The sequence below is a fragment of the Diabrotica virgifera genome, chromosome 3, assembly GCF_917563875.1.
Source record: "Diabrotica virgifera virgifera chromosome 3, PGI_DIABVI_V3a".
NCBI classification, from domain to species: domain Eukaryota; kingdom Metazoa; phylum Arthropoda; class Insecta; order Coleoptera; family Chrysomelidae; genus Diabrotica; species Diabrotica virgifera.
In genome coordinates, this window is record NC_065445.1 from 22,506,682 (window position 1) to 22,522,911 (window position 16,230).

Here is a 16,230-nt window from a genome sequence, read left to right on the forward strand (position 1 = left end):
CCGGAGGGACCGAATCCCAAACGAAGAAATAAGTCGTAGAACAAAAACAATGGACGCTGTCTAAAAAATCGCGTCGCTAAAGTGGAATTGGGCAGGACACGTCGCCAGATTGTCAGACAACCGATAGACAAAACGTATTGTCGAGTGGAGACCACGAGAAGAAGCACTACGGAGCAGAGGACGACCACCAACCAGATGGGCTGACGATCTGAAGCGTATTGTCGGCAACTGGATGCAAGCCGCACAAAACAGAGAAAGATGGCCTGATTATTGTTTAATAGACCCGGAGTTTTGTTTTCCGGTGTGATTCAATAAAATTGTGTTTTGACTAGGAAAGTTTTGGGGTAGTTCTGATTTCTTTCATTATATATGGATTTTGGGCTGCTGGATCCGAATATGAGGTTTGCCTACAAAATTTATTGCCGGAACATTGAAAAAATCGCGAAAAAAGCGAAAAATTTTAGCTTTTTTCCGCTTTTTTGCTCAAATCTGGAAAACTATTAACTTTTAGTAAATAGTCTGTTAAAAGAAATTAAAGTACTTAAAATTATCTACAAATATCACTATTTATTATTTTTTTTCAGACGAACCGTTCGGCCTAAAGTACAAATTGAAAATTGCCAATTTTTAACAGTCTCGGCAAAACCCACTTTTTACATTCCAAATCTTTATTTTTTATTAGAATGCTGTCATTTGATAAATTTCTCCTAGTTTTCTGTACAAATAATAAATGTTAGTTCATAGGTATGGTATGTCTCTTGTGACAGCTTCCATGAGTCCATTCCGTCCTAAGAGACCAGGAATGTCTCTGCTTTTCCCTTAGAGCCACAAAAGATCAGGCACAGATGGAGTCACAGTTTCAGTTGGTGTGAACATTTCCTTCGGATCTGTTATCTTGATTTCTGATAAACCTTGAGGTTTTGTCGTTTTAAAATGAATTAGTTGAACAGCTCCCTGACTTCCATAAACCTCAGGCGCGGGATTCTTTTTTATCCGAGGAATGGATTGCTTAGGAGCTACTGCATGTTTTGGTGCAATACAAGAAATGCCACATATGACGTGAAAAGTGTGGTATTCGTCGATTGTATGTACGTTAAAATCAGCGTTATCGTACACCTACTGTGTAAAGCATGGCAGGTCAATTTTCTGCGGATCTCCTGCGAATGCTGACACTTCCAGGCGAACAGCTTCTGTATAGGATTAACAAAACCCCAAAGAGGAAACTACATCAACCTATTTTTATAAGCCGTACTTTTTGTAGAGAAAACGGCCAACCCTGCAAGGAATGGTGAGACCAACTATCTGGGCCTTACTGCCGCTGCAAGACTTTGAGCAAGCGCGTTGCTTATCTGGAAGTGTCAGCAATCGCACGCGATCCGCAGAAAATTGACCAGCCGTGCTTTACACAACAGGTGTACGAAAACGCTAATTTTAACCATTTCTATGCCAGGCCTTTATTTGCATGTTGGTCCCTCAATCCCAAAGGATTTTTTCATGCTTAGAGTCCCATTGCCTTATATATACGTCGCACATAAATAAACAAATAAATGACCAAAACATGTTTTTTAAAGAGTTTTTTTAACCAACTTAAACGTTTTCTTTTCAAAAGTACTCATCAGAGAGCAAAACCAACTTGAAAAAATGTAACTAACTAAAAAAAAATAATGTAATGTAAATTAACATTAAAAGATTTCTTTTGTGTGGTTCTCCTCAAAACATGACACTACGCAAAGGCCGACTCCGCGTCTTGCATATATTATATTTCTCGATTCGTTTCTTTTTTTCTGGTCTTTTCTGTGGCTACAAACGCTTCACCTTATAGCAGCTACCTATAAGCGTTGCCTCCAGTGCTACAATATAGCATATATCTAAAATATGTGAACAAATATATACGGCAATGGGTCCGCATGACCTGTCTTACGTGCCAATATTTTGAGGCTTTGGAAACAATAATCTAACATTTTCGGACATATTTCTACGGCATTGGGACACCAATGAGTCTAAAATTTTATAAGCAACGCATATTTTCGGCTTTAGTAAATTGAGGCCATAACACCTTGAACGTATATATACGGCAGCTGGGAATACAGACCCACTTTTTCAAAAACATATATATGCAGCGTTGGGACAGAAAGGGTTAACGTACATAAAATCGACGGATACCACACTTTTTACATCATGGGTGGTATTTCTTGTATTGCACCAAAACATGCAATAGCTCCTAACCAATCCATTCCTCGGCTGAAAACTAAACCTGCACCTGAGGTTTATGGAAGTCAGAGAGCCGTTCAACTACTACATTTTGAAAGGACAAAACCTCAAGGTTTATTAGAAATCAAGATCCGAAGGGAATGTTCACACCAACTGAAAATGTGACTCCATCTGTGCCTGATCTTCTGTGGCTCTAAGGGAAAAGCAGAGACATTCTCGGCCTCTTAGGACGGAATGGACTTATGGAAGCTGTCACAAGAGACATACCATACCTATGAACTAACATTTATTATTTGTACTAGGAGAAATTTATCAAATGATAGCATTCTAATAAAAAATAAAGTTTTGGAATGTAAAAAGTGGGTTTTGCCGAGACCGTTAAAAATTGGCAATTTTCAACTTGCACTTTAGACCGAACGGTTCGTCTGAAAAAAAAGTAAATAGTGATATTTGTAGATAATTTCAAGTACTTTAATTTTTAATCAAACAAATGAAATAGAGAATGTGGAAAAATCCCCTTACGAACAATTCACACATCCACCATTTCAGGTTGGGAAAAATTTCTTGAATAGAATCAAAGATCCAAACACCTGTTCTTAGAAATGTGTTTCGCCCTCTTCAACCTCTCTGGACTTATCAATAAAGATGAGAGGTTGAATATCTTTAGACACATTCCATCAAAAAACAACATTCGAGACCCAGACATAGCAGGAGCGTATATCTACGCCGCATAATCTGACCATGACAGCCTCACGTTTTAATTCCCTAATTACTATAAGTAAAATATATGTTTGAAAAACAAAAAAACAAAAGATGTAAATCTTTGAAACACACTCAGTGATCAAAAGATCTAAGTTATTGGTTTACCGACCAAACGTAACTAAATCAAACAAATGAAATAGAGAATGTGGAAAAATCCCCTTACGAACAATTCACACATCCACCATTTCAGGTTGGGAAAAATTTCTTGAATAGAATCAAAGATCCAAACACCTGTTCTTAGAAATGTGTTTCGCCCTCTTCAACCTCTCTGGGCTTATCAATAAAGATGAGAGGTTGAATATCTTTAGACACATTCCATCAAAAAACAACATTCGAGACCCAGACATAGCAGGAGCGTATATCTACGCCGCATAATCTGACCATGACAGCCTCACGTTTTAATTCCCTAATTACTATAAGTAAAATATATGTTTGAAAAACAAAAAAACAAAAGATGTAAATCTTTGAAACACACTCAGTGATCAAAAGATCTAAGTTATTGGTTTACCGACCAAACGTAACTAAATCAAACAAATGAAATAGAGAATGTGGAAAAATCCCCTTACGAACAATTGATGGATCTTTGATTCTATTCAAGAAATTTTTCCCAACCTGAAATGGTGGATGTGTGAATTGTTCGTAAGGGGATTTTTCCACATTCTCTATTTCATTTGTTTGATTTAGTTACGTTTGGTCGGTAAACCAATAACTTAGATCTTTTGATCACTGAGTGTGTTTCAAAGATTTACATCTTTTGTTTTTTTGTTTTTCAAACATATATTTTACTTATAGTAATTAGGGAATTAAAACGTGAGGCTGTCATGGTCAGATTATGCGGCGTAGATATACGCTCCTGCTATGTCTGGGTCTCGAATGTTGTTTTTTGATGGAATGTGTCTAAAGATATTCAACCTCTCATCTTTATTGATAAGCCCAGAGAGGTTGAAGAGGGCGAAACACATTTCTAAGAACAGGTGTTTGGATCTTTGATTCTATTCAAGAAATTTTTCCCAACCTGAAATGGTGGATGTGTGAATTGTTCGTAAGGGGATTTTTCCACATTCTCTATTTCATTTGTTTGATTTAGTTACGTTTGGTCGGTAAACCAATAACTTAGATCTTTTGATCACTGAGTGTGTTTCAAAGATTTACATCTTTTGTTTTTTTGTTTTTCAAACATATATTTTACTTATAGTAATTAGGGAATTAAAACGTGAGGCTGTCATGGTCAGATTATGCGGCGTAGATATACGCTCCTGCTATGTCTGGGTCTCGAATGTTGTTTTTTGATGGAATGTGTCTAAAGATATTCAACCTCTCATCTTTATTGATAAGCCCAGAGAGGTTGAAGAGGGCGAAACACATTTCTAAGAACAGGTGTTTGGATCTTTGATTCTATTCAAGAAATTTTTCCCAACCTGAAATGGTGGATGTGTGAATTGTTCGTAAGGGGATTTTTCCACATTCTCTATTTCATTTGTTTGATTTAGTTACGTTTGGTCGGTAAACCAATAACTTAGATCTTTTGATCACTGAGTGTGTTTCAAAGATTTACATCTTTTACTTTAATTTTTGTTAACAGACTATTTACTAAAATTTAATAGTTTTCGAGATTTGAGCAAAAAAGCGGAAAAAAGCTGAAATTTTTCGATTTTTTCAATGTTCCGGCAAGAAATTTTGTCCGCAAACCTCATATTCGGATTCAGCAGCCCAAAATCCATATATAATGAAAGAAATCAGAACTACCCCAAAACTTTCCCACTAGGGAGCTCGTAGAGTACAAATTTACTGAATCAGTGTACGTCTCGCGATTTGAATATGTGCCCATCGCGAAATAGGTTTTATTTGCCAGGATAAGCCTTCTATTTATTTTCAGTTCTTCTTCATTGTTTGCGACCAGGTCCATTCCTAAGTACGTTGGAAGACTTGTTTAAATGTAATTCAATAGTACAGCGATTCTCAATCTGTGGTACATGTACCACTGGTGGTACATTTCATTACTTGCGGTGGTACACAAAACACAAAAAAAAATTAAAATAGCAGTACTTAGTAAGTCTTCATAATACACTATAAAAATACAGTGTGTAACAAAAATACAGGTCATAAATTAAATCACATATTCTGGGACCAAAAATAAGTTTCATTTTACCTTAGTACAAATGGGCACATAAAAAAAGTTACAGCCCTTTGAAGTTACAAAATAAAAATCAATTTTTTCCAATATATCGAAAACTATTTGAGTTTTCTTACTGAAAACGGACATATTAAAATCTTTAAAAAAATTATAGTGAAATTTGTGCACCCCATAAAAATTTTATGGGGGTTTTGTTCCTTTAAACCTCCCCCCCCCCCAAACTTTTGTGTACATTCCAGGTAAATTATCATTGTGGCACCATTAGTTAAACACAATGTTTTTAAAACTTTTTTGCCTCTTAATAATTTTTCTAAAAGCTAGTTTTTATCGAGATATTTTAAATATTTGTCAAATCCACCGCATATTTGTATACTGTTAAGTACGATTATTATTATAATAGAGACCCGATAATAACATGAAAAGTTATTTATAAATTACAGATTCAGGTATATTTTTAACCATATTAAAAAAGAAGCCACATCTCGATAAAAAAAGGTGCCTTATCGGAAAAATACTATGAGGCAAAAAAGTTTTAAAAACGCTGTATTCAACTAGTGGTACCGCAATAATAGTTTAATTGGAACGTACACAACAGGGGCGTCATTTGATAGGGGGCAGGGGGGCATTTGCCCCCCCCCCTTGACCCTGAAAATTACTGAAATTTACAAAAAATAGATCAATTTTGTATTATGTTTGAATATAAACGTATTGTATATATAATTCTTGCCCCCCCTATCAAAATTTCAAATTACGCTCCTGGTACACAAACATTTGGGGGGTTTAAAGGCACAAAACCTCCATAAAATTGTTATGTAAACATATTAAAAAAGAAGCCGCATCTCGATTAAAACTGTTTTATCGAAAAAATACTAAGAGGCAAAAAAGTTTCAAAAACATTGTGTTTAATTAACGGTACCACAATAATAATTTAATCGGAACGTACATAAAAGTTTGGTGGGGTTTAAGGGAACAAAACCCCATAAAATTTTTATGGGTGCACAAATTTCACTATAATTTCCTGCCATAGTAATGCCACATGTCCATTTTCATTAAAAATTCTCCAATAGTTTTCGATATATCGTAAAAAATCGAGTTTCATTTTGTAACTTCAGAGGGCTGTAACTTTTTTTGTGTGCATATTTGCACTAGGGTAAGTTAGGTTCAATCGAACTACTTTTGGTACCAGAATATGTGATTTAATTTATGACCTGTATTGTTGTTACCTGTATACATATGTGGTACCAAAAATAATAAAAAGAACTGTAGGTGGTACATGACTCAAAAAGTTTAAGAACCGCTGCAATAGTACATTTCCGTTTAGCTATAGACAGAGTGATAATAGTGGTGATGTTATACAAACTCCGACTGAGAGGCGGCACCTAAAGAAAAAAAAACCATCTGATCAGTTTGATCGAGCTAGAAATACATTTCTTGTCCATTAATATAGCTACTCCGTAGCGAGCTCTATATTGCGGTCTACTTCTCCTTTAAGAATCTTTTCCTATATACAGGGTGTCCCAGACTAATTTACCCACGCTATATCTCTTAAACGAATAGAGATTTTCGAATGGGACAAAATGTGATATATTCTACTTGTAATACACTTTAATATGGCGTACAAAAAAAATCATCCCCTAAATAATCATCCCTTAGTTACAACCCCTAACTTTAATTTTTTTAATAGCACCCTGTATATTTTTTTATAGTTTTGGATGTGGTCTTTCATCGTCTATTCAACACATTTTTTGAAAGTAAAATCGGTTCGTAAATAACCTAGAAACTATCAGTTTATTTTTGTTAAATTGTGCGTCCCAGACTAATTTATCCAGGCTATATTTCTTAAACGAATAGAGATTTTCGAATGGCACAAAAACTGATCTATTCCATTTGTAATACACTTTCATATGGCGTAGAAACAATTCATCCCCTAAATATTCATCCCTAACTTACAGGGTGCTATTTAAAAAAAAATAAAGTTAGGGGTTGTAACTAAGGGATGAATATTTAGGGGATATTTTTTTTCTACGCCATATTAAAGTGTATTACAAATTTAATGTAATAGATCAGTGTTTGTCCCATTCGAAAATCTCTATTCGTTTATGAAATATAGCCTTGATAAATTAGTCTGGGACACATAATTAACAAAACTAAACTGATATTTTCTTGGTTATTTAGGAACCGATTTTATTTTCAAAGAATGTGTTGAATAGACGATAGAAGACAACATCCAAAACTATAAAAAAATATACAGGGTGCTACTAAAAAAAATTAAAGTTAGGGGTTGTAACTAAGGGATGAATATTTAGGGGATGATTTTTTTCTACGCTATATTGAAGTGTATTACAAGTAGAATAGAACACATTTTGTCCCATTCGAAAATCTCTATTCGTTTAAGAGATATAGCGTGGGTAAATTAGTCTGGGACACCCTGTATACTAAGGATTTCCACAGTTTTCACTGTATTACTTCACTCACCCGTTCTCTCCAGCTCTTTCTGTCTTACGAGTCCCCTTCCTGCAGATTTCTTCTCTCCATTGCTTCGTCCACTTCATCTCTGAAGGAGCTTCGGGGTCTGCCTCTCTTCCTTTTTCCTATGTGGCTCCACTCTCTTATTCGGTTTATCCAACGATTTTGGTCTGCTCTTCTGACATGTCCGTACCAGGTTAATCTCTTTTTTTCGATGTAGTCTATTATGTCTGAGTTCACTCTCATATTCTTCTCTTAATCTCCATGTTACTTATTATATCTCTCCTTGTTACTCTGCAGCTTCTCCTTAGGAATTTCATCTCTGTTGCTCTTATTTGTAAAAATCTCTCTAAATCCGTAAAAATCGTGTACCATAATCATGTATCACAATTAATTTATCAAGGATTTTTTTAATTTAAATTATGGAAAAGAGAAATGTAAAACGACAACCCTGTTTATTTGGGCGGAAATTTAAAAGAATGTAACAATGAGATATGCAAATCAAAGGTTCATATTTGTTAGAGGTTAATATCTGAGTAAGTGATTGAACTTTGGCAGTATATATACCGTAATTTATACATTTCCAAAAAATTTAATATTCAGTTTTTGTTGTTTGTTATTTGTGTCGTGGTTTTAGTCCAAAAACTGTGATTTTAAGGTGGAACGTTAATTTAGAAACTTAAACGCTCTCCAGCAGTTCATAAAGCCAGTAGGTACCAATATTTTTTTTTTATTAAATTATTAACAATATACTACTTAATTTTTCCGCTCTCATCTTGGACCAATAATAATTACAATATATTTCTATTTTCTGTGTATTTTAGACCTTCACGATATTCGATAAAAATATTGATATTGTATTGATATCGTATCGAAAACCAATACGATACCGATACAATACAAACCTTAGCAATGTTAATGTCGATACGATACTCATTATCTGAAATCAATACAATACTCTTATATTGTCGATACGCTTGCCTCGATATTATTGAAAATATCAATATCGAGAAAAAAAAATAAAACGCTACAGTTGTTTGATTATATTTTGTGGAATAGGTATTTAGATCATAAATATTTACATAAAAGTATTAAGTGATCTGCAACCCAAGCATCAGCAGTTATAATATTTTACACTTTAGTGCCTGAACTTGAAACTCTTGAGAGTGAGTAAATGACTGTTATGATTACACTGTTTATCAAGTGGAATTTGTGGCAATATTATCGAAGTGAGTGATGATGACGAAAGAATAATTTTGAAAAAAAATACTGAATTGCGATTTATTCCGAATCTCCGGGGACTTCCCTATCTTTTCAAAAGTAGTTTTTAAACAATACAGAATTAGTAAGTTTTAGTCGACTTTCAAAGGAGCATTCCTATATAAGTTATAAGAAATCTATTAATATTCAAATTATTTTTAATATAGTCTATTGCTAAAAATTATTAATATAGCTAAATGTTTTAATTTTAGTATACAGGATTGGTCGAAACTGAATGAGTATTTCTTGAGTTTTCTCAAATGGAGCACCTTGTAATTTCACATTTTAATGAAATGCTATTTTATGGAACTTCATTATTTCCTATCTCTATTTATGATACTTCATTATTTGTGAGTTATTATTGCCCAACATTAATTGCTACAACAATTACGTGAAATTTTATTTAGGCTAAGGTTGCTACAAGGGTTGAAAAATCAATTACAATAATAAATTATACTTACGCCATACTGCTTAAACCTGTATTTTTTCATTTAAAAAGGGTGGATTTCACCCCTAAAATGCAAGAAGCGCAAGTTGGCATCATATCATTTTTGTTTCCTGAGGTATCCTCTAACTACTCACCAATTTGCATGAGAATCAATGGAGGTTCAACGAAATCGGAGGGGAAAACCTTCGATGACTGCACTTTCAGAAATATAAAAAATAATTTTAAAGCAAGGGTGGATTTCACCCCTAAAATGCAAAAAGCGCAAATCGGCACTATGTCACATTTGCTCTTTAAGATAACCTCTAACCACTCACCAATGTTCAAAAGAATCTATTGAGGTTCAACGAAATCAGGGGTAATAGTTCAAATCCACCTTCAGTGACTGCTCTATGTATATTTTAAGAGCTTTGTTTAATAACGATAGTGATAAATGAATAAAGAATAGTTTTTTTATTAATTTAATGTCTTTTTTATTATGTCAAGAATTATTATATTTAATAATCCTTTTTATGTCGATATTTCATCGAGTATTGTATCGATATCGTATCGAAATCAATAGCAATACGATATTTTTATAAGAAAGTACTGCCGATATCGATACTCGATACGATACTTCATTGGCATAACCAATACAATACTTAATACTTAAAAAGTATTGATATTGTATCGTATCGTGAAGCTCTAGAGTGTATTTCAATATTTTTATTCTTATTCTCAATAATAGTGCAATCGACAGGAACGAAAATGTAACTGAACCTGTAAAACTAATACGAACAAGCTAAATTTTGCTTAGAATGTCAATTTTGGGATGCCAAAAAAATGAAAAAAGTTTGACAAACCTACCTTCGGGCTTGAAATGAAGTCATTTTTTATAAAGCTCTTAAATAAATAAACATCGCTCGATTTTTGCCATTTTTTACGATTCTCATCAGATCAATAAAATTTATCCCTTCAGAGGAGAACCTTCTATAGCAAATTATGCAAAAATACAAAGATTGCGCTGGGCAGGACACCTTATAAGAATGGATAACGACGGAACACCTAGTAGAACAGTTACCGGACTATGGTGGGATGTCGGCCAGTAAGCAGATCAAGGGGGATGTTAGACGAAGTGAGAACTGATGCTAAAGAGATATTGAGGGTGGACAACTGGAGAAGAGCAGCCAGAGACAGAGATACTTGGAGGAGGATGCTGGGGGAGGCAGGGCCCCACTTGGGCTGTAGCGCCATAGAAGAGAGATATAGATCTTGTTATGTTAGAGAGATGTGACCTTAATGCCGAACATGTGATGCCTTATATGCAATTTCTAGAATGAATTACTTTATGAAGTACTTTAAAGATGTTGGTATTCTGATACTATCCTGACCTCCTAGAAGTACAGATTTAACCCCATAGAACATTAGTGGGAAGACTTAGGAAGAGTAGTTAGGCAAAATTAGTTTGTTGGCGAATTTGTAAACGAGTGCGAATAAATACGGCTAAAAGAAATGAAGAGAGCTTTTATTCGAGCTCTAAGAGAAAATACTCGATTTTAATATCCATATTTTAAATTTTCTTGGGATTTCGGCTTGAAAAATATCTTACTTTGAAATGAAAAAACATTCTAAGTTTTTATTTGTTGTTAATAATAAGTACCTATTTTCATTTTTTTTGTTTGATGGTTATTTATTGAACATACAATAAAAAACATATTGAAATCTAAGTTTTTCTAATTTTACAACACAATTTATAACGTTAAACGTAAAACACGTATACTAAATTTATAACCGTTAAGGTATTTTTGCTTTTTATACTTTTTAAGAAAGTAATGAAAAATACGCTAGTACCTAACAATAACAGGGAATTTTAAATATATACAGTATGGTGCAAATGAAAGGAATAAATTCGTTATTTCCTAAACCGACGACTTTACGGAAAAATCCCGAAAGAGGTCGATTTTTATTTTTAAATTATGATATTTTGGCATGTATGTGATACTAGTGACGTCATCCATCTGGGGGTGATGACGTAATCGATGATTTTTTTAAATGTGAATAGGGGTCGTGTACTAGCTCATTTGAAAGGTCATTCAATTCTCTATTCAGTGATGAAAACATTTACATAATTATTTGTATAGCGTGTCAAAAAAATTTTTTTAATTAAATCATTTGACAAAAAAAAGAAGGATGTATGTAATTTATTTAATTTAAAATGCATTTTACTGTTGCCCGAAAACAAAAAAAATGTTTATTTCGCAAATAAACATTGCTTTTCGATTAAATTCAATGTTCAAGCCAGCTCCCGCCAGCCACCTACGGCTTGGAAGTTTGTACATTTAATTTAAGCGAAAAGCAATGTTTATTTGTGATATAAATATTTTTTTTTTTCTAATTGGTGACAGGAGTATAATGTATTTTGAATTAAATAAATTACACACATTCTTCTTTTTTTGTCAAATATTTTAATTTAAAATATTTTTTTTGACACCCTATATAAATAATTATGTAAATGTTGATATTACTGAATAGAAAATTAAATAACCTTTCAAATGAGCCAGCACACGACCCCTATTCTCATTTAAAAAAATCATCGATTAGATCATCACGCACAGATGGATGACGTCACTAGTAAGACTTATATGGGGGTCCGGACAAATAATCCCCGGACAAATAATACCGGACAAAAAATCCCCACAAATTATCCCTGGACAAAATATCCCCGGACAAATAATCCCCGGACAAAAAAACCTCACAAAAAATCCCGGACAAATAATCCCCACAATTTTTTTTTGACAAAATATCCCCACAAAAAATCCCTGACAAAGAATCCCCAAGAAATATTTGCTGCAGAATAGTTCTCTAAAATGTTCCCAAAATTTTAACAAATTTTGAATTCCAATTCCATGCTGAAAACTTCAAATTTTACATGACAAAAAAGTGTGAGTTTTTTCAAAAATCGTGGAATATATGGGGAATGAGCTAAGGCCCAGTTTTCATGACAGGCGCTTAACGCGCGTTTTGATAACGCGCGATTACAACTACAAACATTTTACTGAAGACCGTTCACATGCTAACGCGCGAAGTAAAATGTATGTAATTGTAATAGCTAATAGTTGTAAAATGTATGTATAAGGTCTTAGCTCATTCCTCATATTTTCCACGATTTTTTAAAAAACTCACACTTTTTGTCATGCATAATTTAAAGTTTTCAGCATGGAATTGGAATTTGAAATTTGTTAAAATTTCAGGAAAACTTTTAGAGAACTATTCGACAGCAAATATTTCTTCGGGATTTTTTGTCTGGGATTTTTTGTGGGGATATTTTGTCCAAAAAAAATTGTGTGGATTATTTGTCCGGGATTTATTGTGGGGATTTTTTGTCCAGGGATAATTTGTGGGGATTTTTGTCCGGGATTATTTGTCCGGGGATTATTTGTCCTAGCTTCCATTCAAAATATTATAATTTAAAAATAAAAATCGACCTGTTTCGGGATTTTTTCTTAAAGTCGCCGGTTTGCGAAATAACGAATTTATTCCTTTCATTTGCACCATACCGTATTTATTCGCTAAGGATCAATTAGTGAAAAGTTTTAAAATATTAGTTAATTTCTACAAAAAAAATTCAGGTACTTTTGACCTTCTCATAGTAGGGGAGGCAAGGATGCTAAATTTGCATTTATTAAAGCGTTATGGAGACATATTGAGTTGTGAAGATTGGGTCCTAAAACAAAAAAAAGTTAAGTTTTCAATTTTAATGGGGACTTTCCCTTTTTAATTTAATTTTCCATTTCCAAGAATCGTTTTTTCCGATTAAAGTGCCGTTTATCCATAATTTGGAAAACAGTTACTTATTTTTACGTAAGGAATCCAAATCTGCAATAAAAATGAGAGCTGCTATTTAAGATTTTAAAGTAACCCCAACCCACCTACATGGGGGGTTGTTGTGTTTGGTCTCATTCGATAGATTTTTCAAAAATATTAAATAAGTGTATTTTTCAGTTTTTCAATCTGATGTTCATTTCGGGAAATATCGCGGGGTTCCTATTTAAAATTTTAAATTTATCCACACCCCTCTCCGTGGGGGTCGTGGTTAGTATCGTTCGATAGATTTTTGAAAAATATTGAACAAGCATTTTTTTTTTGTTTTTCGATCTGACGACAATATTCGCTTTTTTGTGACTTCCCATTTCCTTACGACTCCCTCAAATCGTCAGATTGTTGAAATATACACGCCTGTACTTAACTTACCTTATCTTCATCTGACGATTTCGAGTTTTTGCAAGAATACATTTTTTTTTTTTCGGAACATTAAACGAAACCCCTTCACGAACTCCCCTGTATTAACAGCCAATATATGGTAGGGGTACATTTACAGGGTACAAGGTTTGTCTCCATGTGTGTTTTGTCTGACGCGCTTGAGTAACTGCAAAAATCCCCGCTTGGGCTCCCCTACCATCAAGCTTCCTGTGCCATTCTGCTCTGTCCCTGGTTTGGATTTTCTAGTTGGCAACATCATGTAATCGAATGAACTATCTTTCAGTAAAGTCTTCCCAGGAACGCAATTTAAAAATATTGACAATGTCATTTTAAAGTCATCTACAATATATGTCTGAATTGTCAATATGAATGAGTCAGATAAAGTTAGATTATTCAAAGAATTTTTGTGCCAAGCAACAAAAACAAAATTTGTTTAATTCATCAATGTTTTCTATTTTGAGAACGATTTCCGACGTGGAAATTGAAACGTCAAATAAATTTAATTTCAAAGTAAAATTGTGGGTTATTTCCAACAAAAATAGTAAACAAGCTATCGGTATGAATGTTACTCAAAATCTTCTGTTCAAAAGTTGAACTATATTTTAATGAGTCTCGAAATATTATAGTTATTAAGGTACCAAGGGTATTATAAGGATAATAACGCTTGAGGTCAATGGTGTATATGTTATAGTCAAAGCCCGAATTTCAGACACTCCTAGGTTTGACTAGGCAATCCTCAGGTCTGACTGATGGTCTTAGTCAAAGCCCGAAATAAATTACAATTTCGGCCTTTGACTAGTCAAACCTAGGAGAGACTAAGTTGTTCAGGCAAAGGTCGAAATTTAATTTTATGAAATCGGGGTTTGACTAGTCAAACCCCGATCAGCTATTAAAATGTCGTAATTTGTTAGATTAGGTTTAATAAAACGTCATTTTTTAATTTTAATGTTTATTATTTTTATACAGGGTGTTTCATTGGGAAAGTAACATACGTTAACTGTAGAAATAGGACACTTAGGCGGTCTCAAAAATACCATACTTAATGGGTCTTACTTCATTAATAACAAAGATACTGGGTGTTTTTTCTATTTTACCATTTTTTTTATTTGGTTCATAACTTTTTAACCACACTGTATATTTATTTCATATTTGACACAAAAATATTATTTAAGGTGTACAATCAACTAATTTATTTAAAATTGTAAAAATCCAGGTCCGGATTAAAAAATATTGGAAAAATATTCCGACACAAAAACAACACCCTGTACATTAAATTTTTTAAAATGGATTTTGTATTTGAAAAGAAGATGAAAAACTAAATTTATTGGTATACTTTGAATTTTTGGCAAAATGATTTTTCTGATAAAATTTTGAATTTGAATCTGAAATTATGCGAATTGTGAGAGCTCGAAGTAGAAAAAAAATTGAAATAATACTTAAAACTTATTAAACACACTATATATTTATTTTATATTTAACACAGAATATTATTTAAGGTGCCCAATCAATTAATTTATTTACAATTATAAAAAATCCAGGGCCAGATTAAAATATATTGGAAAAACATTCCGACCCAAAAAACACCCTGTACATAAATTTTTTTTAAATGGATTTTGCACTTAAGAAGAGGACGAAAAACTAAATTTAGTGGTATACTTTGAATATTCGGCAAAATGATTTTTCTGGTAAAATTTTGAATTTGAATTCTGAAATTATATGAATTGCGAGAGCTCAAATTAAAAAAATTAAACTGTGACTTCATTTTAATTAATGCCATTATTTATTCTAAATTGGTTAAATGTTAACATTTTAGTGTTCGTTTTTATTATGGCGACAAATAATTCATAACAAATATTCACCTTTAATCAATGAATAAATAATAAAATGTTTACAAAAAAATACATAACTTTAATCAACGATCTGTCTTACAAATTAAAAAAAAAACAAAAATTTTTCCAAAAAATAACTTATCAAAATTATTGGCCAAAGTCTTGCTCTTTTTGTTATTTGTCTGACTGACTTCCTAATATCGTCAGGGTTATTCTTCATTTATTGGAAGGCGTCTCGAATCCGCTCAAAAAGTTCTTCTCTACTATTTATTTCCTCGTTCGAAATTTTGGATATTAGATATCTAAAAGTTATTTTTCAGCAATTTTTTTCTGTTTTTCTTTTAATATTTAAGATAGTTCGTTAACTAAAGTTATGTATTTTTTGTGGACTCTGTATTATTTATTTATTAATTAAAGGTGAATATTGGTTATGGAATTATTTGTCGACATAATAAAAAAAATACTAAAATGTTAACATTTTAACAATTTACAATAAATAATGCTATTAATTAAAATTTCATTTTTCCAATATTTTTTAATCCGGCCCTGGATTTTTTTTATAATTGTAAATAAATTAAATGATTGGACACCTTAAAAAATATTCAGTGATAAATATAAAATAAAAATAAAGTATGGTTAGCAAGTTGTAAGTCGTATTTCAATTTTTTTTCTACTTCGAGCTTTCGCAATTCACATAATTTCAGAATTCAAATTCAAAATTTGACCAGAAAAGTCATTTTGCCAAAAATTCAAAGTATACCACTAAATTTAGTTTTTCATCCTCTTTTCAAATGCAAAATCTATTTTAAAAAAATTCAATGTACAGGGTGTTGTTTTTGGGTCGGAAAATTTTTGTAATATTTTTTAATCCGGACCTGGATTTT

General features: G+C 32.7%; 1 protein-coding gene across 1 annotated transcript in view; it reads left to right on the top strand.

Moving 5' to 3' along the window:
• The first annotated feature begins 8,145 nt into the window (after positions 1-8,145).
• The window catches only part of LOC114329820 (fatty acid synthase-like), a 164,881-nt gene continuing 156,796 nt past the window's right edge, over positions 8,146-16,230 (top strand). Inside the window, exon 1 of the mRNA XM_050646366.1 lies at positions 8,146-8,282. The gene's annotated coding sequence lies outside the window, so the exon portion shown is untranslated. The remainder of the gene's footprint in view (positions 8,283-16,230) is intronic.